This window comes from Pseudonaja textilis, chromosome 1 (assembly GCF_049901715.1).
Source record: "Pseudonaja textilis isolate UNSWEBS1 chromosome 1, rPseTex1.2, whole genome shotgun sequence".
Taxonomy (NCBI): domain Eukaryota; kingdom Metazoa; phylum Chordata; class Lepidosauria; order Squamata; family Elapidae; genus Pseudonaja; species Pseudonaja textilis.
In genome coordinates, this window is record NC_141990.1 from 49828369 (window position 1) to 49856290 (window position 27922).

General features: G+C 36.5%; 1 long non-coding RNA gene across 1 annotated transcript; it reads right to left on the reverse strand.

Annotated features, from left to right (window-relative positions):
• Positions 1-16495: 16495 nt before the first annotated feature.
• LOC148127608 (uncharacterized) lies at positions 16496-26539 on the reverse strand. The gene is made up of 5 exons (XR_015743648.1): positions 25935-26539; positions 24048-24588; positions 19962-20011; positions 18356-18518; positions 16496-17551 (listed from the first exon to the last, which is right to left on the reverse strand). It is a non-coding gene; the product is annotated as an uncharacterized LOC148127608 (long non-coding RNA).
• Between the last annotated feature and the right edge of the window lie 1383 nt (positions 26540-27922).

Genomic DNA, 27922 nt, shown 5'->3' on the forward strand with positions numbered 1-27922 from the left:
AAACCAGAAAATCAGAGTTGGAAGGTACCTTGCAGGTCATCTAGTCCAACCCCCCCACCCAAGCAAGAGACCCTACACCATTTCTGACAAATGGCAGTCCAATGTGTTCTTGAAAGTCTCAAGTGATAGCGCTCCCACAACTTCCGAAGGCAAGCTGTTCCATTGGTTGATTGTTCTCACTGTCAGAAAGTTTCTTCTTATTTCCAGGTTAAATCTCTCCTTGTTCAGTTTCCATCCATTATTCTTTGTCTGGTCTACAGGCACTTTAGAAAATAGCTTGACCCCTTCCTCCCTGTGGCAGCCCCTCAAATATTGGAAGACTGCTATCATGTCTCCCCTGGTCCTTCTCTTTACTAGACTAGCCAAACCCAGTTCCTGCAACAGTTCATTGTATGTTTTAGTCTCCAGTCCCCTAATCATCCTGGTTGCTCTTCTCTGTCCTTTTTCCAGAGTCTCAACATCTTTTTTATAATGTGGTGAACAAAACTGGATGCAGTACTCTAGGTGTGGTCTTACTAAGGCTTAGTTTATAGAGTGGTATTAGTACTTCCCTTGATCTTGATTGTATCCCTCTGTTAATATAACTTAGGATTGCATTAGCTTTTTGGGTGGCTGCTGCACACTGCTGGCTCATATTTAGCTGGTTGTCCACTAAGACTCCAAGATCCCTCTCACAGTTACTGCTATTGAGCCTGGTTTCATCCAGTCTATATGTGTACTTTTGGTTTTTCTTGCCTAAATGTAGGACTTTACTTTTCTCTACATCAAATTTCATTTTGTTAGATATGGCCCAGTGTTCTAGTCTGTCAAGATCCATCTGGTTCTTGAGCCTATCTTCTTGGGTGTTAGCTATTCCTGCCACCTAAATATCATTTGCAAATTTGGTAAGTTCCCCTTCTATTCCCTCATCTAAGTCGTTAATGAAGATATTGAAGAGTACTGGGCTGAAGACGGAACCTTGTGGCACCCCACTGTTTACTTCGCTCCATTTAGACTTAGACCCATGAAGGACTACTCATTGAGTACAGTTTGCCAGCCAGTTGCAAATCCATCTCGTGGTGGTGCTATCTATTCCACTTTTTTCTAGCTTACTAAGAAGTAGGTTGTGGTCTAGCATGGATTCTAGCTTTAATTCTTATATGTCTTGTATGCAGAAAAGATACAAAAGTAGAAAAATGGATCTCTATACTTACTAAAGAAACATTTTGGCAGATTGGGATCATGTACCCAACACTAACTATGCTGTCCTTGGATCATGTCAGATCTGGTCATAGCGATCTGTAATTTAACCATATCTCTTATGTAATACACTTGAATTACCTATGAAAAACATCTGAAACTTCAGGATGTTGAGAACCATGTCATATCAAAGTACTGACTGCCTCTGGACTCCACAATGTATGATTCTCTTGCTGAGATTTTGCTGATCATGATCAACTCCAAAGCCCTTATTTTGAAATTAATCAGAAAGTGGCACTAAGGACATACAACGTGGTCTTGTATTATTATTCTGTTTCATTCTGCCTGCCAAGGAAATGTGGAAGAGATTAAAGACGTCAGCCCTTTGTGGTAGGCCAGGTCAGAAAACAGACACTACAAGGATTACAGGATTTCTGCTTTTTTGTTCTAGATTTTAATAACGGAGTCCCAAACTTCTGCCAAAATCTCCTTCTGCTCCCTTTTACACCAAACAGAATTATGGCAAGGTTGTTTATTCTCTTTCTCACACCCCCTCCATTCCCTAGACTGAGCTGTTTATTGTCTCTTACCAATTGCATTCTTTTGTCAAGGCTGTCTCTTCTATATAGTGTTTGTTAAGGAAAATTCACACTGCAATATTTCTCCATGCTTGTGCCTCAATCATCAGTTAAACTTCCATCAGCTTTGTTACTTGATACTTGAAAATATAGTCACCTTCAGATATAAATATCAGGATCTTTGAGACCATGTCATTTTCTCTAAGACAGGGGTGTCAAACTCAAGACCTGCAGGCTAGATCTGGCCTATGGGATGCTTAGATCTGGCCCGTGTAGCACTCTGGAAACAGTGAAGGACCAACCCACAGTGCCTCTGCCCACCACAGGCACCCCCAACATAGGTGACATCAAGCTGTCCATGCCCCCCCTGGCCACCCCCACCCCAGCCACCCCCTGAGGTCAAACACAACCCTAATGCGGCCCTCAATAAAATAGAGTTTGATACCCCTGCTCTAAGAACACACTCCTGTGTTCAAATCTACTTGTGCTTGTCTGGTTTAGAGTGGAATGAGAATGTGGATGCAGTAGAGAAGGGTAGCACCAGAATTTTTCTGCTTTTAATTTTATTGCTATTGGTTTTAGTCTGTTTTATATTGCATATAACAGATAACAGATAATCAGAGTTGGAAGGGACCTTGTAGGTCATCTAGTCCACACACCCCTGCCCAAGCGGAAGACCTACACCATTTCTGACAAATGGCAGTCCAATCTCTTCTTGAAAGTCTCAAGTGATGGCGTTCCCACAGCTTCCGAGGGCAAGCTGTTCCATTGGTTGATTGTTCTCACTAGTCAGAAAGTTTCTCCTTATTTCCAGGTTAAATCTCTCCTTGTTCAGTTTCCATCCATTATTCCTTGTCTGGCCTACCGGTGCTTTAGAAAATAGCTTGACCCCTTCTTCTTTGTGGCAGCCCCTCAAATATTGCTTTGTACTATTTTGTTGATTATAAAGTTTATTTTAAGATGGGTGGTTATATAATGTTTTGTTTATTTAATAGAATAGGAACTCAAAAGTGATCAATTGATTGGTTTCTATTAAGTCATGTTGACTCTTACTGACTACATTACAGAGGTAGTATTCAGCAGGTTCTGATCAATTCTGGAGAACCAGTAGTGGAAATTTTGAGTAGTTTGGAGAATCAGCAAATACCACTTCTGACTGGCCCCGCCCCCATCTATTCTCTGCCCCCTGAGTCCCAGCCCTGCAAAGGAGAACGGAGCTGGAAAGCAGGTTAGTGGGTTGGGGAGGGAATGGAGATTTTACAATATCCTTCCCCTGCCATGCCCACCAAGCCATGCCCACAGAACCAGTAGTAAAAAAAATTGAATCCCACTACTGCTACATTAGATAGACCTTCTCCAAGATGATCTGTCTCCAACCTATCCCTTTGTGTCTTTCAAAGGTACATCCATTGCTACTGTAATTAAATCCTTCCTGCTGGTCAACCTTCCCTTTTCTTTCACCTTTCTCAGAATTAGCATCTTCCCATAATATGTACAATACTGTACATGATAATATAAAATCATATTATTTATCTCTCAAGTGAAAACTCTTGATTGATTTGTTCCATGATCCATATAGCTACCCTTGATTTTCTATGGATTCATCTCCAATATTAACATTAAAAAGTATCAAAACTCATTCTATCCTTCTTCAAACTCCATATTTTTTTCCATAGAGTCACAAGGAAAATCACTGCCTATGTGATTCTGATCTCTAACTTTGCCAATAGAGGTCTCTCTCTCCTTCTGTGTTGTCAGTTTTTGTTAAGATATCAATGACATTTAATAATCTCCCAAGTGTCCGTCTGGTATATTAAAAGAAAACCCTATGCCTTGGGTTCTGTTTTTGAGCTTGTAAAATGTTCCAAGTTGCCAGTCAATAAAGTGAATTAGAATTAACAAAACATTAAAAATGGTACCTTTATTAGCATTACCCATCCTTGGGAATGTTTACCCACCCACACCATATATTTTTGCAAAGATCATGCGGATAGGAAAGGATAAGAATAGAATAGAGTAAGAATAGAATAGAATAAGAATATAATGGAATGGAATAGAATAGAATAGAATAGAATAGAATAGAATAGAATAGAATAGAATAGAATAGAATAGAATAGAATAGAATAGAATAGAACAGTGTGATTGGACACACAAGGAATTGTCTCCAGTGCATAAACTCACAATGTACATATAAACAGCAAGTAATAGATCAGAGATCATATATCATAGTTACAATCATTAATTATAAGTTACAAACAGCAATGGATAAATCATAAGAAACCAATTGGAGAAGATAATAGAAAGATGACAGGATAAGAAAAGGTGAGAAATGAGACAGTATGTGGGTATTAAGTGTTCAGCAGACTGACGGCATGGTGTGGGGGGGAATATTATTATTAGTTTATATTTATATTGTATTTGCTTGTATTAGTTTAAATAGTTTAGATTGTATTAATTTGTATGCACATGTGTGTGCGTATGCGCACATATACAGATAGTTGTTGACTTACGACTACAATTGAGCCTGACATTTTCTTTGCTATGCAAGACAGTTGAGAAAATTTGCCCCATTGTACAACCTTTCTTGACACATTTGTTAAGTTAACACTAAGTGTTAACTTAGTATCATGACTGTTAAGTGAATCTGGCTTCCCCCTTTGACTTTGCGTGTTAGAAGGTCGCAAAAGATGATCACATGATCCCAGAATACTGCAACCGTCATAAATATGAGCCAGTTGCCAAGAATCCAAATTCTGATTATGTGACCGTGGGGAAGCTGCAACGGTTCTAAGTGTGAAAAATGGTCATAAGTCACTTTTTCTTCAGTGTCATTGTAACTTCATACAGCCACTAAATGAATAGTTGTAAGCTAAGGACTATTTCCAGTCATCTTTTATTAATTATGCCATACTTCATGGGCCCAGGGAAATAACCTTTTCTTTTAAAGGAGAATGTACATCACAAGCATCTATTTAAACATGAGTAGATCTACCACACACAAAAAAATCACAAACTCACATATATACTTTTGAGCCCTTTTATGGTTGCAAAATCTTTGGAGCTCCATATATACATGTGTGTATGTGTGTATGTGTGTGTGTATGTATACACACACACATACACACAAATATATATGTATGTGTGTGTGTATGTTAATTATTTGTACTGCATTTTTCCTCTTATTTTAGGAAGCTGTGTATGACAGGGCATAAAGCCAATGAATTGATTAATCATATAACTACCTCTGTAAAATATTATAATTTATATTAAATACAGTGTTGGGGAGGGATGTCTTCAAATCAGTTCTTGTCTCCTGAACAATCTCTTGGACTAGCCTCTTCCAGTTTTCTTGGCAAGATTTCATTAGTGGTTTGCCATTGCTTGCCATTTCCTCATCTAAGTCGTTTTCACACATGTTGAACAGTACCAAGCCTAGGACAGAATCTTGAGGTACCCTATCACACACTTCCTTTCATGAGGACATAGACCCATTCTGGACCATATATTGGCTATGGTTATTCAGCCAACTGTGAATGTATCTGATATTGAGGTCATCCATCCCATATTGTTGCTGTGTTGTTCTAATTTATCAAAACAAACAACTGTATGATTTTATTCTTTATCACACATCCCTATGCTATTTTAAACAATTATACCTTGCATAATTTTAGAATGTGTCTTTGACAGTGTGATCATTATACTAATTCATTGGTATACTATAAGATCCAAGAACCGAAGTCTGTCTATCTACTTGTATGCTACTTTGATCATGAAATCAGCCACAATATAAAAACATCAAGTTAAAAAGAGACAACATACCTCCTCCCAATTAACAGGAAAATACATGATATGCATGTATGAAAAGCTCATAGCTCTTTCTGGGCATACCACTTTGTCTCTCAGCCAAACCTTCCAAGGGTTCTTGTGAGGATAAAATAGAAAAGAAACATTAAGTTCCATGGAAGAAAGCAGGATAGAAGTAAAACAAATGTGAAAGAAAAGAGAAATCCATCTCATGCTATTCAGTGTTTCGTCCTTAGATTGAGTGGAATAGAACTATCACCAAGGAAGTCTATGAGAAAATTATGTGCAGTGTTCAATGCTGTTAAGTAAAGAAAATATCAGAAAGCAGCTAACTATTTTTGCATAGAAAGGGTATCATATTATTCTGCATTATTTTCTTTCACTTCATTGTTTAAACAGAAGCTTAAGGCAGGGATTGTATGCTCAGGTTATTTGTTAATTAATAAAGTCACAGAGTCCTAAATTAACAAACAAATAATGACTTGTACTTTGTCATGCAGTTGCTTGTTGTCAGTTTGTATGATCTTCTTGCAGCAGCTAACTATGTGGTTCACTAGTTCTTCAACTTCTTCCCATAGGTGGCATATGCTGTCTATTACTGTCTTCTCAATTCTGGCTTTGTAAGCATTATTATTACATATACAAAAATGTGAAATCGCAACTGATAGTTCTTTAGCTGTTAGCCTTCATATCAGTGGTGGGATTCAAAAAAATTTACTACCGGTTCTGTGGGTGTGGCTTAGTGGGTGTGGCTTGATAGGCATGGTAGGGGAAGGATACTGAAAAATCTCCATTCCCTCCCGACCCCACTAACCTGCTTTCCAGCTCCATTCTCCTGTTCAGGGCAACAAAAGAAGCCCCAGCCAATCAACTGGGACTCGGGAGGCAGAGAATAGATGGGGGTGGGGCCAGTCAGAGGTGATATTCCAAACTACTCAAAATTTCTGCTACCGGTTCTTCAGAACTTGTCAGAACCTGCTAAATACCACCTCTGCTTCATATGTTTATTATCACTACTGTAATTTTGCCTAATTTCTAATGACTCTGGGTGGCTCACAACATTCAAAGAAACAACAATAATATCAATAATGATAGCAAATGTGACAGGCTGATGGAATGAAATAAAAGATCTCAATCTCCCTCACCAAAGGCCTGGGTGAAGGTCCAGGTATTCATCATTGTTCTGATGAAATGAACAACTGATTGGGGGCTATCTAGATCTTGGGGAAAAGATATGTAGAGGACTACAGAGATGGTGTGCTTCCAGAGTCTCAATAGATGTCATTGTTTCATTGAAGGAATATGAGTCATGCCAAGTCTGCCAACTTGAAGTGGTCAGGCAAATACTAGGAACCTTGGCAACTTGAAGATGTGTGAACTTTCACTCCCAGAAATCACTCACCTAGAAGAATTCTAGAAGTTGAAGACCACATATCCTCAAGCTGCCAAGGTTGAGAAACACTGGATTAGAATATGTATAAAGTAGTATTGAACAGAAAGAAAAGATCCATTGTATTTCTGCCTCTGATTACTTGACAATTTTTCCTTACCAGTTGTTTTGGGACTTTGTGGCCTTGGAATTGCATTCCAGGTCCAGTTAGGAAATTGTCTCTCTCTAGACATTTATTTTTTTCCCCAGATTTATTTTTTTCCCCAGACTACCTGGAAGCGAAGAAACATAAATTCTACAGTATCTCTCACTGAACAAGGATAATGGCTGTTGAAGTCAAGCAACAAGCCACTTAAGATTGGCCACATAGCCTGCAGGCCTCTAATTACAAAACATTTCAAAAAATGAAATCTCTTATATTGCTTCAAATTAAGCAAATATGTGTATATTTAATTGAAATCTGAAGACAGATCATGATACCATGTGCAAATAGATGGATTTACATATCCAAATACCAGTTACACATATCTCCTGGCTGAAGGTAGATGCGGATCTAATTTGTGGAGCCTGTCAGAATACGGATGGAGAATATTAGACTTTGGCTGAGTCCTAAGAAAATGTGCGGCTGGGGATTCAGAGTGATTGACTCTAGTGATAGTCCAGGTTTAGCATCAGTTCTAGTTGTGGTTCCCTCACAGAGAGCTGGCTTTCAATCCAGGAGTCCTAGGAAACTATCTGGGGCAAAATAATGATTGTCAATCCCAAATTGATAGCACATCTGATTCATGTTACATTGCAATGATTACTGTTTGTGGGTTCATTGATTTTTAAATCTATGTTGTTGGTTGATGTGAACCACTCACCGCCTTCAGGAGTTGAATGACATAGCAATCAAACTAATAAATTAGTACTAAATCATATTTTTCTCAACAATGTTCAGTTAACTGAACCATAATTTGTCAATCAATACCTTTTACTAAATCTTAAAGAATGATTAACAAATCACAATTACTGGATTCATGCAACATTTTAAGCCAAAACTAAGTAAACCATATTATTACTTAGTTGCATGAACCTGGGTTTTATAAATTAATTTTTAAGTTATGTAGACATCCAGTAATCAATACATTTGTAATCTTAACAAGGCAATACCCCAATTGTTCCTTAAAACACCCAAATGATGTCATTTTTTCTAAGAACAAGAAATCTGTCTTATCCTGAAACAGACTGTTACTCCAGTAGCATGTTAGTAACATGATTTGTTTAGCTTTTGGCATAGCAAATAGTGTGAATACTGCCAACTATGATCCTGAGTAGCAAGGCATTTTAGTTTTTAGCTCTATTGTATAGATCAAGGATTTTGCAGTAGCTCTTCTATTCGAGTTACAATTCTACCCAATCTCTGGGTATCATAAACTTGTTGGCTACTCATAGATGAATGCATAAGAATTGTTCAGTTTCTGAACCTGGAGTTAATTGCTAAGATACTCTATTCATGATTGGTTTTCTAGGATTTGTTTGCTATGATATGCAGTATATGCTCTTGGCATGCCTTAATCACTCAATTTTATGGTCTTTATTTGCAAAAACTAAGAAAAAGAAAAGGCAACAGTGAGTTCAGACTCCCAGTTTGAAAGATCTGGATTCACTTTAAATGGAATAAAGTTCATTTGTCATTACAGACATAATCTTAAAAGAGTCATTCCGTCTTGGATGGGATAAAAGGGAGAATATATCTACTAGGGTAAGTATTTTATATCACTAAGTCTTTATGTGTAACTCTGGAGTTGTTGAAAAACATATAGCTGCTAAAAGTAAATTTTAGTGTTAATTGATCTAGTCCCACAGATATGTTTTGATTATCAAGACCAGCCACATTTCTAAGAAGAGACTTTCACACATTTTGGTATATACCTTTCAATCTAGATAACTTTTATATATTTAGCAATTCTACCGCTCTCTATATGTCTCTGTGTATTTGTTTGTTTGTGTGTAATCTCTTAGCAATAAATGATACAATATAAATGTGTTTTCTGTGTAACCACCTATTTATTATGTATGCACATCTGTATATACAAATTCACAGAATTATAAATTGATATATAGAATACAAAATAATCTGTAGGAGCTTTGTGGCAGGTGTGATTCATCTATCATTTTATTTACTTAATGTTGCTGCAGTATAACTTTAATGATTTTTTTTGTGTTTTTCATAGTATTAAAAACTAGAATGAAAAAATTATGCTATTTTAGCTGTTAAGGGGGAGGGGAATCCATAACAGAACTGATTTTTGTACAAGTCTCATTTTGATCACCAGTTCCAGGTTGAATAATTTAGAGGCAAATAACCAAAATCTTAGATAAATACTTTGTTGGAGTCCACAATGGTTTTCTAAGTAGTTGCAACTTTGGCAATGTTATTCTTTAAAATCAGCTTCAACTGGAAGTGTACTGGTGGCAACTCATGACATCACCAACAGCTTAAGAAATTAGATGTGACCTCCACTAACACTGTCTAAAGTCAGCAATGTAGCAAGATTAGTTGCTATAAAATATCATTGGAAAATAGTACTGAATGTTACAATGTATTATCTCTGCCAAAAGAATTCATTGACAGACATTATAGTGGCCTTTATCACCTTGATTCTGAATTTGGAAAAAGTGATGCTAGCAAAAATAATGCAGGGTTTCAGAATTTATTGAAACTGCCTGCATAAAGATCTTAACAATAAATGATACAGTAGGCCTTCCCTATCTCTCGGAGTCTGATATTGGCCTAGATAGCAGGGGTGTGTGATGTACAGAATTGTGAACTGTAACAGGAAAGGCAAGAACTGCGATCTTCCCAAAGTAACACGAAGACAGATTGTCCATATTTGGTGGATGTCTGGAAACCTTTTGGAATTTGGGGGTATTTAGCTGGTGTTTCATGACAGAAGAAATTGCAAGATAAGAAAACTTACTGAATGGACAAATCCTCCAATTTTATTCATTAATTTATATCTGGCTTCAAGAATGAAGTTGCAAATGCCATTACATATTCAGAGGTAAATAATATATTTATATGTGTGTTTATATATGATCAACTTTTAGTTAGCAAAACAGGCTTTTTTGCCATTGCAACACACTCAAATAATTTCATTACTTCAGGTCTAGAGTTTGTAAACCTTACATTGTACAGTTGTAAATAACTTTCTGGTTATTATAGGACTCATTCTCTCCCCCCACTTATTGTTCACTCTCCCATACCAATCTATTCATTACTCAAACATTTAGAAGGACTGTTCTTTATGTAATTGTATTTTAAATGCCACAAATACAGCATATTCTCTTAAGTCATTCTCCTCTATTTTTGTATGGATCTATTCTCTCCTGTGTGATAATAATCTTTTCTTTTTCTTTCCCTTTTTCTTCTGAAATGCAGGTCTAAGATGGAAGGAATTTTTATCTGGAAGAGTAATATAAATTAACTTTGACTGCCAGTTTCCACTGATTATTACTTTCCAGGCGGAATTCCTACAAATTCTTGAGGCATGACCTCGGATGAAAAAATAATCCCCCTTTTAAACTTGTTGAGAAATTCCAGATAACTTCACAAGAGATTTAATTTTAGAGCATTAACACAATCTTGGTTTTGAAAGATAAAATTTCAGGGATCTTATTTGGTAGGAGCCATTACTGAATAGTGAAGTCATTTGGAGCTTATTTTACCGTGTTATCTTTTCCTGTAGCTCAGCTCCCTTCCTCTTCCCCCACCCCTTAATTTTATTATGCATTACATAATGCACTCCGGATTCATCCTCATAAAGCAGAATAAGTATTTCAGCAGATAACCTGTCTTCAGACAGCTTGAATCTGTAATCTCTACAAGAGTTGAGTTATTCCATGAACCAAAAAGGCAATCCCTGATGCAATGGGCATCCTCTACAGATTGTTTGAAGCTGATTACCTTGTAAATCTTAAGTCTTGACAGATTTACGGAAAAGATGAATATGGCCAGAAATAGAAAAGCTCTACATTGCACTATATATAAGCATCCAAATAACTGCTAATGGTAAAAAATATATTTGATTTAGGCCTAAGCAGATACATATTTTAAACAAGACAACTGAGAATTTAATTGATGTTACCTTAGTTTCAGTCATTTTGGCACACATGCATTGTTCTTCTAGAAACTAAAAGACATTGACACTGACATTTGCCTTAAGCAATAAACATGAAATTTGTTTCTATAAGCCAAAAAGAAATTCTGTCTGTGTAAAAAATGAAAATTTGGCCGTTTACATTTATAGTGGAGGTGGAACAGTAGTGGCCAGTGGGTGGCCATGGCAAGGCAGGATGGAGCCCAGTACCCTCCCTTTTGGGGTTGGCAAAACAGTGTACGACCTCAAGAAGGCAAGCTTGGTAGAGTTGATTGGCCAGTTGCCTCACAGAGCAACCACTACATCCTACAGCAGTCTTTTGAAAAGGCCCAGCACCTGAGGCCACTGCCTGCACCACCTAGCACCCTCTCTGTGCACCGAGTCAGATAGGAAGGAAAGGTCCACCACTTGGTATGTGTAGTGACTGCTGAGATGTGCAACTAATTGTCCCACACAGCAGATCAGCCAGGGTGAGGCAGCTGGGAGGAGCAGTGAGGGAAGAGTCAGGATGCTTGCGATGGGTGGGCTGGGGTTGGAGGGGCAATGTGAAGTGGGAGGGGCCTTGGGAAGAGACCAAGGGTTCCCAGATTTTTTACTTCTCTGCAAAGTAACCCTATATTACTTAAAAGCAACACAATATTTTCTTCAAAACCTTTGTAATACTTCAGGGAGTCATAATTTCAGTATATTTGTATAGGTGACGGCCAATGTAAGAGATGCTGCAAAGAAGAAATTAGCTTGGTGGAAAATCTCACACCACATTAAACACAAATATGCTTTTGCTATGAAACAAGAATAGCAAGACCTAACAGCTTCATTTTTTTTAATGAGTCAGATTATTTGGGGAAGGGAAGAAGATAACTGCTTCTGTTCATTCCCACATGGATCCTTTGGGAAGGGGAAGCAGGATTTAAATGCACTTCTAATATGATCCATGTCAAAACCCTTTTATTGCTTGACTGTTGAGTGGAATGAAAAATATTATACTATAGTTGAATCTATTTTTGAAAATGAAAGACAATAGTTGTAATGTATAACTTTTTCAGAACCAATATTTACCTTTGCTTGGTGTAATAGTCAGAGACACCAGACTAGAAACTACAAGAGTTCTAGTTCTGCCTTAGACACAAAGCCAGCTGGGAGACTTTGTCCAATCACTCTCAGCCCCAAGAAGAAGGCAATGGCAAACGGCTTCTGCAAAATGTTGCCAGGAAAACTTCATGAACTTATCTAGGCCAGTAATCAAGATTGACTTGAGGGAATCAGAAAAAGGGGAAAATATTTTAAGTAGGCATCATTCTATACTTTGACTAATCCTCCTTGGTCTACTAAGTGCATTCTTTTTGGAGCAAGAAAAATAATATATTGGCATGGCTGATGAATTATCCTGTACAAACATGTTGCTAAAGTCAAGTACTTGGCTATGAGGAGAAACATAATTCATTATTAGAGGCCTTGCTTTTTTCACACAGAAAATCCCAGATTCAATTTTCTGATCAGGAGGGATATATATAATAGAGCCCATGGAAGGAGAGCCAGTAGCATTTACATAAGCAAAGAATCTGATCTGGTTAAAAAAAAACTGTTTGCATAGGAGAAGGAGAGGCAGAATATGGATGAGGGGCAGAGTTAAAAGAGGGATCAGCCTGGATTTCCTACCTAGGCACAAGTTGACTAAGTTCAATCATCCCGCCCCCCAAAAAATCTGTTGACTCTTATATAATTCTAAGCATTCCAACTATTGAGAAGATTCCTATGCATATGCTTTTTAGCAATAAATCGGTTTAACTGGATCTTCGCATATGGACCTAGTCTTTTGTGCCTGGCAGTTTCTGAGAAAAGGTCTCAGAAAAAGGTTTCTGAGATCATGGCAGAATAAATTTAGGGTTCATCACCTAAATTTCCATTCTTCAATACTTACAAATATAATATAAATAAAAGTCATACACTGCTGCACTTAGACTTACTATTACTGTCAATATATATAGTGCATGTATTTTTTTCCTCTCTCCTCTTATTCATATTCAAAATTTACCTTGCAGAATAGATAGGATACCTTCAAGGTAATATCAGGCAGGCAGGTGAGGATTGTATATGAAAACAAAGCACTAAAGGGTTCTATTTTCTTATTCAAATCATATTTGGGATGAGATAACTAATGGATAAGCTACAGGCTTCCTGTGAAGGTATCTCCTTGAGATTGAACAAGCATAGAAAACAGGAATATGAAATATTTTTCTATTCCAGGCCAACCTAGAATGTGTTTGAAAAGTTGGTTTTCTGAGAAGACAGGAGAAAAATCTTGCATGACAAAAGGGAAGTTAATCAAACATGTCATTTTTAATAACAAATGAACCATATTTGTCAAAGGCCAGCCATGAGTGTAAGGGTTATTCTGCATTGAGTTTAAAAGTTACAATAATGAAGTTTAAAAGTTCCTTCTAATTTTAGGTTTTCTAAATTATATCCATTAAAAATCCTGCTTTATAATCATCTCAGAGAAACCCCCTACAATTCCTATTAACAGATTTGATTGTTGGAAAATATCCTCTTTAGTCTATGTCAGATGTGTCAAAACAACCCAGATTTATGAACTATCTGGATGTTTAGCATTTTAACTATTCTGAGATTAAACAACTTTATTTTCTTCTAGGCCTCTGATGTAACAGCAAATTTTCAGCCATTAAAAGCATAAAGTTCATGTTCAAAGACCAGTAAAATATAACAAGATGATGAAACAATTGGTCTTATTAAAAAGAAGAGCTTAATTTCAGTTTTGTTTATCTGGAATAATGCATGCTGAGTAACTTTCAGAAAGAATACAGGTTTAGTTGTTGGAGAGAGCTTTCTCTCAGAGCTGTTATTTTATAGATTTCTTCACTGGAACAGATCTAGGTCAACTGAGCTCATTATCAACAATTGGTCTGGACTCTGGAGCAGGTTCCATTGAGCAAAGGCAAACTCTTGTTTATAATAAAACATGTGGACTAAATTAGAACGTAAATAAATGAGCGACTCTCTGGAAAACTAGATAACACTTGCTGAGCAATGGGGTCAGGGCAGATTTAATCTAAAAATCTTTCTGCTATGTGTAAATGATTATGTCATAGCGTTTGTCTTTAATTACTAAACTCTTTCCAAAGGATTGACTCATAGCACGTTTCCTGGTTAACCACAAAAACTTGTAGTACAAGATTTGTCATATAGATTCCTTCATTCCCCCTACAGCACTGTTAAGACTTGGCTCCTGTAAATGAAAATCCTAGGTCCCTAGAAATGTAGTCATATTAATATTAAGGATGGTGAAGGGAATGTGGGGCCATTCTAAAAGATATAACCACTTTATATTTAAGAAAAGCAATCATTCACAAACTTATATCCCAGGATGCATCAATGTTCTTTCTAAAGCAAATAAAATAAAAATAATCAATACCTTGCAATATGAGTAGAAATGCATAGTTCATGCTGTTAGTGCAGTCCTTTACAAAGAGTCTCCTGGGATGACTTCAGATTTTTTTTTAAATACCATTTTTGCAGGGATAGAAATTGTAGTTAAAAAGATTTAGAATTAGGTTCAGCTCAGAAGTTGGATGATCACTGGGATAATGAAGGATACATATATTAAACTACAATTTGGGGAGCTAGACTGGCCGGGATATTAAAAGGGAGAAAAAAGTATACAGGACAAAACAACAGCTATTTTCCTTATATGAGGAGCTATGTGTTTAGGGAAATGGATTCCATGGAATCAGGACTCGTCATCTTCCATGGTGAGAAGATTGAAGATTATATAACTTTTTTTCTTTAGCTTTAAAATGTTAGGGGATTTCAAAATATTGCTTCTTCCCTTTATTATTATTGCTTCTTCAATTCAATTGAGTTCCAGAAAGATAGAGTTGCTGTTTGTTGAAGTTGCTTCTAGGTTATTTCCATCAGGAAGTCTACATGGGATTATACTATCCTGAAGGTGACAATCTGAGGATGCTCCTAGATTCACAACTTCACTTGAAAAGTCAGGTGGCAAACACAACCAGGAGAGCTTTACACAGAAACTTTACTGTTTCTGGATTTCTAAGCAGAAATTGATTTCTGGATTTCTGATAATCTTTACAGCAGCCTGGAAAGACATGGTGATAGTGTTGGACACTACTAAAAGATCTAACCAATCCTGTCACAGGACATCCATAAGAGCAATCAATGTCATTTCTGATCCATTCCCAACTACCAAGAATAAATGGAAATAAATAGAAACTACTTCTTCCTGGATTTTGTAGATGACACCAGCACCATGTTCTCAACAAATCTTTCCTCAGAAAGAATGGTGGGTATTTGTATCCCCTTCCTTAAAAAAAAAAATCAACATATTTGGCTGCTCAGAGCAGCCAGGGGAAAATAATACAGAGGATTTTATCAATTTCCTTTAAAAAAAAAAAATCCAGATCACATTGCAAGTTGTTGTCCCACACATCTTAATGCACTGTGTCACTAATGTGTCCAATTATGTGTGAATATGAGTCGTTTATTATCAAAATAGATTGCAAATAAGATGCAATAGCATTAAGGCAGAACTTCTCATCCATCATTCCCCAAATAAATCAAAATTACATTGAACTACAGTAGGCAGCTGGATGATGCTGTAGAAACATTACCTAAGTAGAAAAGTTCTGTTGGTATAGTGTCTTTACCAATGTAAGATGGATGACACATCTTCAAGTTTCATCATATCACCTTTCATTTTCTGCCATCAAAATTCTACACAACTCAACAATCCCATCTATTCTGGCAATGGATGTCTTCTCTTTAAAAGTCCTAATTTACACTGTTTGAAATTCAGAATTCACAAATGGTACGTGCATAGCTACTAAGCATAGCCACTAAGCCTTGGTGTATGCTCATTTTATTGGGCTTGTCATGAACAATCCACAGCTACATATATTAATTAATCAGAATAGAATGGATCTTAGAGGTCTTCTAGTCCAACCCCCTGCTCAAACAGGAGATCCTATGCCATTTTGAGATGGATGTCTGTCCAGTCTTTTCCTTAAAACCTCCAGTGATGAAGCACCTACAGCTGTTCCACTAGTTAATTGTCCTCACAGTTAGGAAGTTTCTCCTTAATTTCAGGTTGCTTCCCTCTTTGATTAGTTTCCACCCATTGTTTCTTGCCCTGTCCTTTGGTACTTTGGAAAATAACTTGACCTCCTCTTCTTTGTGGCAGCCCCTCAAATACTAGAATACCGTTGTAATATCACCCCCAATCCTTTTCTCTAGACTAGCCAAACCCAATTCCTGCAACTATTCTTCATACGTTTCTTCTTTCATATGTTATATACATTTCTTAGCTATTTTTGTTTGAAAATATGGATATCATAATTCTGTCAGTAGATTTGGTGATGAATAGGTTATTTACACAGCTTATTTTATTTTCTAAACAAAAAAAAGGTGTGGCTAATACAATCCAAATTACTCATTATATCTTCCTCTTAGTTTATAAAGTTCTGACTTTTCAAATGATGTCATTCCAATGGCCTTTTCGTTACCCAAAGTTTCATTACACTGAAAGGCACACATCCTTTAGCACTGCACAAATAACATCTTCCCAGATGTATACTTTAGCCTGGATTCATTCCCTTTCACAGATGTGAATAGCCATTAAATGGCTCAGAAATTGTTTCCTGGGACATGGATGAAATATGTCCTTTGGCAAGGAAGACACTACATTGTGTCACAATAGAGCATTCACACTCCAAGGGAGTGATCATTAAAAAAAATTAAATGTTTCACAGCGTTCAAAGATTGGAATCACAGCATTAAAACTGTAGGATAATGGCATGAAGTAACTCAAAGCAAATCAAGTGTAAAGACAAATTTGGCTCCTAAGCCTCCATGGATCTAACGTTAACAGCTGTGATTTTAGAGAGTGTTTGGAATGAATAGAAATGTGACATAGCAATAAAATAAGTAAACATGTATGTATGTATATGTTTATCTATATGTATATATATTTATGTATATGTATATAGTTTATTTGTTAGCCAATCAGTCAGTCACTTATTATCATTGCTGTATACGACATATAATAATCATAATCAACTTATATATGACATTGGAGGAAAATCAGATCAAAATTTGACATATAAAAAGAACTGAATGAACCATTAGAGAGCAGGCTATGAAAACAAATCCAAAACTAAACATATTTCATGTATATCAAATACTATGGAAAATCACAGATGAAATTGTACAACTCCTGATTTAGTGACTCTAGCAAAATTGTTCAGATTAAGTACAATATAGGCAATGTCATAATAATGTTGCAGAAACTATATGTTGTATGTAAAACAGTTACTTTTACTATTAATAAAAACTACTATATTTCAAAAAGTGCCATGACACTCAGTAGCTTCTGAAACCATAATTTTTTGATCACTGGATTCTGGACAACCTTCTTTCAAGCTCTAGGAAAGAAAAACAAAGAATAGAAATATATATATTTCTTACTTCTTACATCTATAGTTCTGGAACTACTTTAAGAAGCTATAGTAAACTGACAGGGAGCAGCATGTTTTAAAATAACTTTTAGTGGCCAAAAGCTGTGAGATGCCCAAATGTTTTGAAATTTCAGTGTTTTTGCCTGGCATCTCAGAATCTTTATTTTTATAACCTTTATTTCTTCCCCATTCCTGCTGAAAAGGTTGCTACACACAAGTTTTAAACCTTTGTTTCAAATAATTTTCAAAACAGTCACTTCCAACAGTTATTATTATTTGAGGTTATTATTGTTGTGGACTGATTCAGAATACCTGGAGCTTGTGTAATTCAACTATCTACACTGGATGTATATTGTACGTGTAAGAACAGAAACACAGCAACATATCTCATATTTCCTCATAAGCCTTACTGTAGGCAGCTTTTTCTCATTTGCAAAATCAACTCAAATTCTTACCTCACATCATTGATAAATTAGGAAAGAAAAAAAATATAAACATTCAAAAAATTCAAATGCCAGGTTCTATGTGATCTAAAGGATGTTGCTTTCTTAATTATAGAATGGAACATAGGAAGCCATTATGATAGCTTTGATTCCTAAAAGAGCAGAGTTCCTTAATCTTGGTGACTTTAAGATGCCTGGACTTCAACTCCCAGAATTCCCTAGCCAGCAAATTGATATATAGAGAGAACTGGCATGTATGGAAATGCAAGACTGACTTTTTTTATGCATAGTCTTGAATGTATAAAGCTTGTTAGGATGAAAGGTATACCTTAGTTAGGCGAGGATGTCAAATGAGGATGCATTCACATGTACATAGAATTCTTCTGATATCTTCCAAATGCATTGGATGATGCAGCAGTGAAAGTAAACAGTACATGTTATTCTCCTTATCATTTTTATGCCATATATATGAAGGGAATAATGTGAACTCCCTAGTAACACATGAAGAAAGACAGAAAACAGAGAAGCAGAAAGTTAAAAAATAAAGCATGTTGAAACAATAACAACACACACACACACACACACACACACACACACACACACACACGAATATTTTGCCAAGGAAAGGAAGCCAATTATATAGGCTTTTTTTTGACATGCTTGTGTTCTTCCTTTTTTCTTGAATAACTCTCTTATTCAGTCATAAGAACATAGTGTTTTACTATGTTTTACAAGCTGTTGTTTTATATTATGGTTAATAATATAAGTATTTTGCCAATTTTAGCCATAGTAGATTAAATATGCAATTAATTATCTACATGTATATATAATTAGTCCACTAATGTAGACATATTTTAAAAAGTGATAGACAACCACTTGTCTGTTGCCAATGGACATATCAGGAATGTTGTGAGCATATTTGGGCGCTTTTGCAAAATGTTTAATGTGCTACTCGTATAGTCACAAGGAATCCAATTAATAAGCCAACTGAGTGAGGATGTTCTCCATCTTCCACACTGAACTCCAAAATTCTTCTATATTAATCCCTATCACTTTTATTTTATTTTTTTCCTGAGCTGTGGCCATGCGACCTAACAAAATGTTGTGCTGAAATCATCCACCATTATTTCCTGGAAAAGCCTTCTAGATATATATATGATCCAAATATAACTTTATCAAGACAATACTGAAAACTGATACTTTGCTCTGTAGTATTGTATCTTCTCTATATATGTCTATTTATGAATCTCTTTTATTTTAAAAAATAAAAGCACCAGAAAACACTGGTGCTATTAATGCAAGTCTCTGTCTCTATCTGTCTGTCTGTCCACCCCACTCTCTCCTTCCTTTTTTAAACTTTCATTTAATACAGGGATGATAGTCAATACAATACAATTTATGTAGCTTCATGGTCATGAGATGTCTATGATGAAAACCTTTCCTCATCAGTACTTTTCATCACTCCTGAATTTTATCCCTAAACTTTCCCTATTGGCAGAAATAAACAGCTACACTTTCCAGCAAGAGAACTATCATTTACAGTAATTTCTCAACTTTTCTTTTGATTTCTCGATTTCTGTCCCTGATGCATTATGGCAGAAATACAGATTCAGGACATTTTGGAAGGGGGCTTCTTTCTTATGGCATCTAGCCTATGAAACGTCTTGTGATGAGGAAAATTGTGAATAAATCAAGAATGCCTATGGGGCAAAGCAGGTTGTGATTTATTTATTTTTTTATTCTCTCTGTTCTTATATGACTTCTCTCCACTTTTAGTGATAGTATCTCTGAATAGCCTGTGTCTACCAAATCCAGAAGTTTTGAAGTAAGCGCAGTACAAATATTTTTAAACAATTCTCAAAACTCTACATTGAATATCGGAATTTATAACTAACCTTGATGATGAATTGCCAGTCAAGCTTAACCAGTACAACCTTGATGATGAATTGCCAGTCAAGCTTAACCAGTACATCAGATGGAGTGACTGTAGAGAAAAGTAGCATCTCATAATACTCCGGATCCACATATGTTTTTTATTTCCTAGGCATCTGAACACCATCTGATATTTGACTGCAGCTGCCAATGTTATCCAATTTGTCTTTAATGTTATGATGCAAAAATTTCCAAAATCATATGTAAGAATTAAAGCTTTTTTCTCTTTCTCACCTAAAATAATTCAGATTTCACTCCTTATTTCATTCCTCTCAGAGTAGCGAATAATAATAGCTCCCTGGAAATCACAATCAGTATATGTGTAATATTGTTAATTCCCTAGTGGCAGCATGAATAAATTGGTTTACTGATCTGTGAATTCTTCTGTTATTAGATATATGGCTATTCAAATAGTTATTAAGGCAAAGAATATTTTACAATCACCATATTTTTAAGAACTTTGTAGGATAACTGTAGAGCATATCAAAACAGAAATTGAGGAATTAAAGAACAGTGGGATCTGTAGATTGTTTTTTTAAAATTTGGCTCCATTTAGATATGTTGTTTTACAACGTCCATCATCATCCAAGTCACACATCACTGGTCATGCTTACTGGTGAGATAGAACTCTAATATTGCTGGAAGACTGTATTTCGGAAAATCTGTTTGGAAGAATAACTTCTGAATTAAAATTCTAAAAGCATCACCCAATGCATTTGATTGATCCAAATTGAGGGACGTGCAATTTTTTTAAAAAAAAAACCTGCTGGAAATCCTGATGAAGTCAATGAATGAGTTTCAGAAAAGTTTGCCTACTGAGCAAATACATTGACAGATGATGTTGTCAATATGCACTACATGTTGCAACATTTTGAATCCCCAGGGACCTATGTGCAGGTCCTTTTTGTAGACTTTAGTTTGGCATTCAAAGCATCATTCCAGAAATTCTTCATTCTAAACTGATTTGGCTCCCTGTGCCTGTCCATACTTGTAGGTAGATTATTAGTTTTTTGACAGATAAGAAGAACAGGAGAAGCTAGAGAAAATTACATCTGGTACCCAGATTACTAGCACAGGCACCCCTCAAAGGTTTGTGCTCCCTCCATTACTCCTCTGATTATACCAATGACTGCATCTCTAAAGATCCCTCCGTTAAAGTGCTGAAATTTGCAGGTAATACAATGCTCACTGACCTCATTTGAGGGATATAGGACAACTCTGCAGCCAACTCGCCATGGTCAATTCACAACAGCTAACTCACCACAGGACAGCTTTCTGTGGCCAACTCTCTGGTGGGAGAACTCACCATGGGACAATTCAATGCTGTATTAAGTGTTTCATTATTGGTGACCACATTTGCATTGTATTTCTGGGTTGTTTTTCTTCATTTCATTATTATTGGCCATGGTTCCATCAAAATTAATTTAACTTTTGTATTTGTTGAATTGTCCCAGAACATGCTGTATGATCTATATATATTTATCCATGTAGTATGGCTGTAGTATTATTATCTTTCTTATTATCTCCTTTACTTTCCCCTTATTGGTGTTATTATTATCAATGATTATTCTGTTGTTTTCTATGTACTTTGAGAGCTTCTGCACCAGAAACAAATTCCTTGTGTATCTAATCACACTTGGCCAAATAAAGTACTCTATTTTATTCTAATTGTTGCCTGCTAGCTACACAACTGGCAACAAGTTAAGATCCACTGTTTTCTGCAGGATTAATATATAAAGCTCCTTTTCTCCATCTATGTTTTTTTTCATAGATGTATCACATGTAGCCCTCCAAACATTACATACAGTAATTTTAAAATGTCATGTATCTACATACCATGACAAGCCTAATATTAGACAGTTACAATTCAACAACATCTGGTAGTCTTTTGTATTCCTATACTTGTTCTCCCTTAAGATTTTCAAAAAAGAAGAGATAAATAGTGTGGAGTAGTGGTGCTCTTTATTTAAAATCAGTATCATTCACCCAGTGTTGGGATTTAAAATTGTTTACTACCGATTCTATAGGCATGGCTTAGTGAGCATGGGAGGGGAAGGAGACTGTAAAATCTCCAGTCAGAGGTGGCGTTTGCCGGTTCTCTGAGCTACTCAAAATTTCTGCTACCAGTTCTCCAGAACTGGTCAGAACCTGCTGAATACCACCTCTGTTTCCACCCTATTTTTCTTTCTTTTCCATTTTCTCTTCTTCATTCATATTCTGTCCATGCTATTGTTCTCTCACAATCATACTATTTACTATAAAAATACTAATTGTCCACTTTCTTCCATGCTTTGGACAGTGCTCTGTCTTCTGCTCAGTTGGATAGGTAGACTTTCAGAAGCATTGAAAGCATTTATCATGCTTTAGTGCAGCCATAGGTATTCTATTGCCTGATCCTAATTTGCTGGAGTAGAAAATTAGGGGAATATCTATTCTTGATTCATGACTTTCTTCTCTCTCTTTCTCTCTTCACCCCCATGAAGTCAGCTGTATAATATAAACAAGTTTCTGTGATTAGGATACCTACAAGATGAATCTGAGACCAACTGAGAGCATGAGATCATCAAATATCCTAAAGAAACACTTCATTTTTAAAGGAGAAATTATGCTGAAACATCAGTGTGCTTGATGTTCACTATATTAGGTAAAGCATCCTAAGATATATGTGCCTCATTGCCAGTAAATGGATAGGACAAAAGAAGTCAAGAATTTCTTTACACATTGCATTTTCTATATTTGATGGTTCTGTGGTTGCCGCTAATATTGTTTTGTTTCTCTTTTCTTTTTCGTCAGAATGGTGAGATTTCTTTTTTAACTCACTTGATTTGTTTTGGGGTTCCAAGTTGGTAGAAATATTATATTAAGATAAATCATCCAATGTTGTTACATTAGATCCCTATATTACTTTTTCCCCCAATTTGATAGTTATATACTCCAGCAATATAGCTAATTGGATAGATGCTTTATTTGCTATTCCTGAAGGCTCACATCTGAGCTAGGAAAAATCTAGCAACAAATTCCACAGTAAACCTTTCATTTTATGGGAGAGCAGTAATCTTCATCAGATTTCAAGGGGCAGAGAATTTTAAATGTGCCATACATATAGTTCCAGACGAAACTAGAAGTAGAATGATAGAAAAGAACCTGCATCTGTAGGAGGGTTAGACATATATGTGCTAATTGCAAAACAGGAACATCACTGCTGATTTTTAATTCATATAACAATTGCTTACTGACAGCCAGTTTACTGCATTGATTAAAGATGTTAGGCTAGGAGTGAGGGGATGAACTGAGTATCCACGGTCCAGTAATTATTTCTCAGCTCTAGGAAGAAACCATTCCTGAAAATATTATCAAGAAAATTGCATGGACCTGTACATGTAGACTTGGAGTCAAGGTTCACCTGAAGCACCATAACAACTAATACTGGTGAATGGCAAATATATAGTGAAGTTTTTTTTTTTTATTTCATTTTCTCTGTTACAGAGAGATACTTTGTGGTCCTCTTCTCTTTGGAAGAGTCTTTATGCTATAGCTAAAGTTTGTTGCAGAATTAGGAATATTATTAAAAGGTAATTTAGGGGAGTGAGAGGGCAAGACACACAAACATACCACTATATTTCACCCCCAGATTTGACCAGAATCATAACTTTTTCCTCCTGTTAAAAGATCATGACCAATTAATGTCTTTTTTATGCTTTATCTCATGTGATGGGTATAAGCCAAAACTGCCATGGGCATCTGAGCCTTCTTTTTTTTCTTTTGAAGCCAAGGTTTTCTCTGCTTAAGCAAACAGACCTCTTTCAGTCGGGAAGCCTAGCAGTTGGTTCAACCATCCATTTTTTACTTTCAGCTCTTTGTACACAGTGTTGCCTTTCAATCCAGTAACAGAAGAATTCCCAGTGGAGTTTTCTCTGAAACATTAACGTTCCTCCAAGAAGTTCCCGGAACACCGTATTACTATAACTTGACACCAGCTCAAATTTTTGCAAGGCTGCAATAAACTCTGTTTCTAATAGCATGTTTCATGCTGGGATAGCAAAGTGCTGAGGAAATAACCAAGTGGAAATTCTATATTCAGTACTTACATATGGCACCAGAAAGGATGTCAGCTACAAGCCCTCTTTGTGAATTCTGGCCAGCTACTTGTTCTTTTTGACTCAGGGTATGGTTTTCAGTGTGTGATTGCCAGCACTCATGCTCCTGGCAGGTCTTGTGTTGGTGACTCCTAGAATATACTTTAACCCCCAGGTCTGGTCAAAAGAATAGATTACCACAAAACCAGCCATGTCAGCTGAGAAAATCAGTTTTTTAAAAAAGAGCAGATCAAGTGATGTTCTCTGGATGTCTTGCACATGTAAAGATACTAAACTCTATAAGGACCTCAATACACCATAGCCTAGTGGCCCTGTTTGTAAATGCTACATAAATATAATCCTCCCATAATTCAATCCATGAATTCTCAGCCGTGTCTCTATTGTTCAGGAAATCCAAGTATCTGAAGGATGCCAAAGTTGGAGCAATCTGCCACAGAGAAATTCCAGGAACTTGCTGTGTAGTGTGAAACCATCATGGAGGAATGTATAACTTTCTTCAAGCTGTAGTTCACTCATTAATGACATGGCTGGTCTGCAGAATAAGACTAAAATATGAGCACAGCCAGGACAAAGCCTATATTTAACAGAATTCAACGTACATCATAACAATAAATGGAATAATTAAATAGTTAACACAATTTACATTTAAAGATTCTGGGGGCTGTAAATATATTGTATTCTGGAGCTCCCTGATATACTAATGGCCAGAGATCATGGTGTGATCCTACATTATTGTAATCCAAACAAACAAACAAACAGCATGACCGATAAGCAGAGGTGGGATTCTACCAGTTCACACCTATTTGCTAGAACCGGTTGTTAACATTCTAAGCAGTTCAGAGAACCAGTTGATAGAAGAAATTACTGGCCTAATCCTGTAAGGAAGGCAGGAAGGAAACATTCTGGTGTTGCTTACAGAAACTGCCTCTCTGTTAACCCTCTGTTAACCCACTCTCTGTTACATTCTTGACAGTTCTAGACTTTCTGTCGTAGGAACGTCTCTGGATGTTTATTTTCCTCATTTGCTGGTACTTTGCTTGTGTGGAGTGACCATTCAAAGTTACAATGGCACTGAAAAAAGTGACTTATGACCACTTTTCCCACTTATGACTTTTGGAGCATCCGCACAGTTATGAGAGGCCAGGTGAGGAGATGCGCACCTCAATGTGAGTGATATTGAATTGGCCACACCCAGCCAGTCACATGACCACCAAGCCACACCCACCAACTAAGCCATGCCCACAGAACCAGTTGTTAAAAAATTTGAATCCCACCCCTGTAGATAAGGGAGGTAACTTATAGAAAATAGATGGCAGAACTGGACTTTTAGAGCTCATACTATATGTTCATTTTTAAAACGATGTTAAATTGTTCAGTGTAGATGATGTATTCTGTTATGAATCATGGTTCTTTGAAACAGCTTTCTCTTCCTAGTGCTTTTCATAAGCACTTTAACATGCAATTTAGGAGTACAAGATTTTAACATTAGAATGCACTATCAAAACTATGATTTGGTAAGATTTTTCCCTCACTTCCTTGTGGCTTGTAGTGTCCGAATTTGAATCTCAGTTTCTCTGGTTCTAATCCACCATTCTACCCATTGCACCTTAATGATTTTCCTTGATTCCAATTGTACTGCTATTTTGTTTGTTGTTTTGTTTGCTTATGAAATTTATAAACATCTTCATTTTGAAGGACTGTTAAGTAGCACACTAATAGCACTCGTGACATAGCCAAAGTAAATAATAACAAATCCAATAAAACCTAACAAATGAAATTTGAATAAACAGTTCAAACATCTGGGGCCAGCAACTCCACACCCATTAGATTACCTGAACAGCCAACCATTCAAAAAAACGTGGAAAAGCAGTCACTCACCTTGCAGAACAAGCTGCTGTCAAAATGCTAATCCTCAGAGAATATCTACTTTTAGGGTCCTCTCATCATATCTTTCAGTAAGTGGAGTCTGTAATAAGGCATTCTACCACTTCACTGAAATTGGGTTGGTGGACTCTGACTATAATTGGCAGGAGTCTATATCTAGAAAAACCCCACATTGTGAGTCTGCTCTTCATTGGTGTGCACATAAAAAGCCAAAGATAATAAAATCATGTAATCAGAAGACTTCTGAATGAATAGCTGCTCAGTCTTGTTTGAAATGAGCATGTTTCTCCCCATTTGGACCAGGATAGCTTTCCAGCAACAGATCAAGACTTCTACTGCATCCCCCATTTAACCCAAGGTAAAATATACAATGACATATCACTGGCATATTGCTGATGTCTCATCTGAAACCAGTGCATGATCTCTCCCAGTTCATATAAATATTAAACAGGATCTTAATTACTATATAATTCTAAGCAGAAGAACAAAATGATAATCGTATTTCCTCCAAAACATTTTCCACAAAAATATCTCATAGTTCATCTAGCACAATTAATGCTAAACATTTAAATATATTGTTGGTAGCAGTAGTAGTAGTAATGTTAGAGTTCCCAAGTATTTACAGCTAACAGCTGGCTTGGTGTAGAGATAACATGCTGGCCTAGAAACCCTGACTTCTAGTCTCTTTTAGGCATGAAATTTAGGCTAGATGACATTGGGTCAGTCACACTCCCTCAGTCCAACCTAACCCATAAAGTTGTTGTTGTCAGAAAAATAGGAAGTTGGACCACTAAGGTATGTATGCTGCTTTGAGTTGAAGAAAAAAAAAGATGGGATAAAAAATAACGAAAGAAAGAAACAAAATGTCACCTGTGTTGTGAGAATTAAAACTGGCTTAATCCCTCATAGCCAGTTAGTCACCAAGCCAACCTTTGGCTAAGCTCAAGACACTAAACAAAATGATACTTGGTTACTACTTGGTTACTATAAAAGATCTGTAGAAAATACCAGGTTTATAAGCTAAAATAAAGAGTTGATCCCAGGAGAAGACCACCTTAATTCTTTGTCCAAAAAAGACAAGATGCAACATTATCTGCATGTTGGGGACAAGTTCAGATAATTAAGACAGCAGTTGCAGTAACATGATCAAAGCTCTGCACTATTTTTACTTGCGTTGCAAGCCCACCTGCCAATGCCCAGGGAAAGCAAATAGAGAATACCGTAATATGGAGAAAATTAGGAACCTTTTTATCCTTTGGTGGTCTTATTGATTTATGCATCTCTTGCAGCCCTCTTTCTCTCCACATTACATTCCATGAAACTGTGGCCCAATGGTGTTCCTGAATTTCAAATTGCAACAGCTCCAACCTATTGTACATGACCATTACTGGGGAAAGTTAAGAGCCATACTTCAGCAGTATTTATATGTCTACCAGCTTTGCGCTCCTTCCTCATAGTATGGTTAGGGTTCCACAGTCCCAAGTTGACAAGTTGATTCTGAATACCTCTGAGCATGTTAAGGCCCTTTTCTATTTCTTTAATATAAAGGAATACTCCAATGACACACAAAATGAAATTTAAAAATTTTTAATGGCTGGCTGATGTCTTGCCGCATTTTCGTAGCTCACATGCTTGCAAATATTAATTAAAAAAAAAATCTTGCTAACACAATTTTAATTGCCGATGAAATATTTTTCAATGCCTATGGGTTTTAAAAGTAAAACTGCTTTGAGTGAAAAACAACCATCATAGCTGAACAGTGGAAGTTGAATAGTGCATATTGTTGTCACAGGAGAGTCGCCATCTACTCTTTTTGGGTGGGGGGAATACTCCAGCCCAGACAAGTCCTCTTTTAGGGACTCTCACTGCACTTGGATTTGATGCAAGATAAAATAGCTGGCATAGTGCTGACATGGTCTTGGACATGCATGTCCAACTTGTCTTCCCTGGACTATATTGAGTGAAGGGGAATTGTCTTGTGC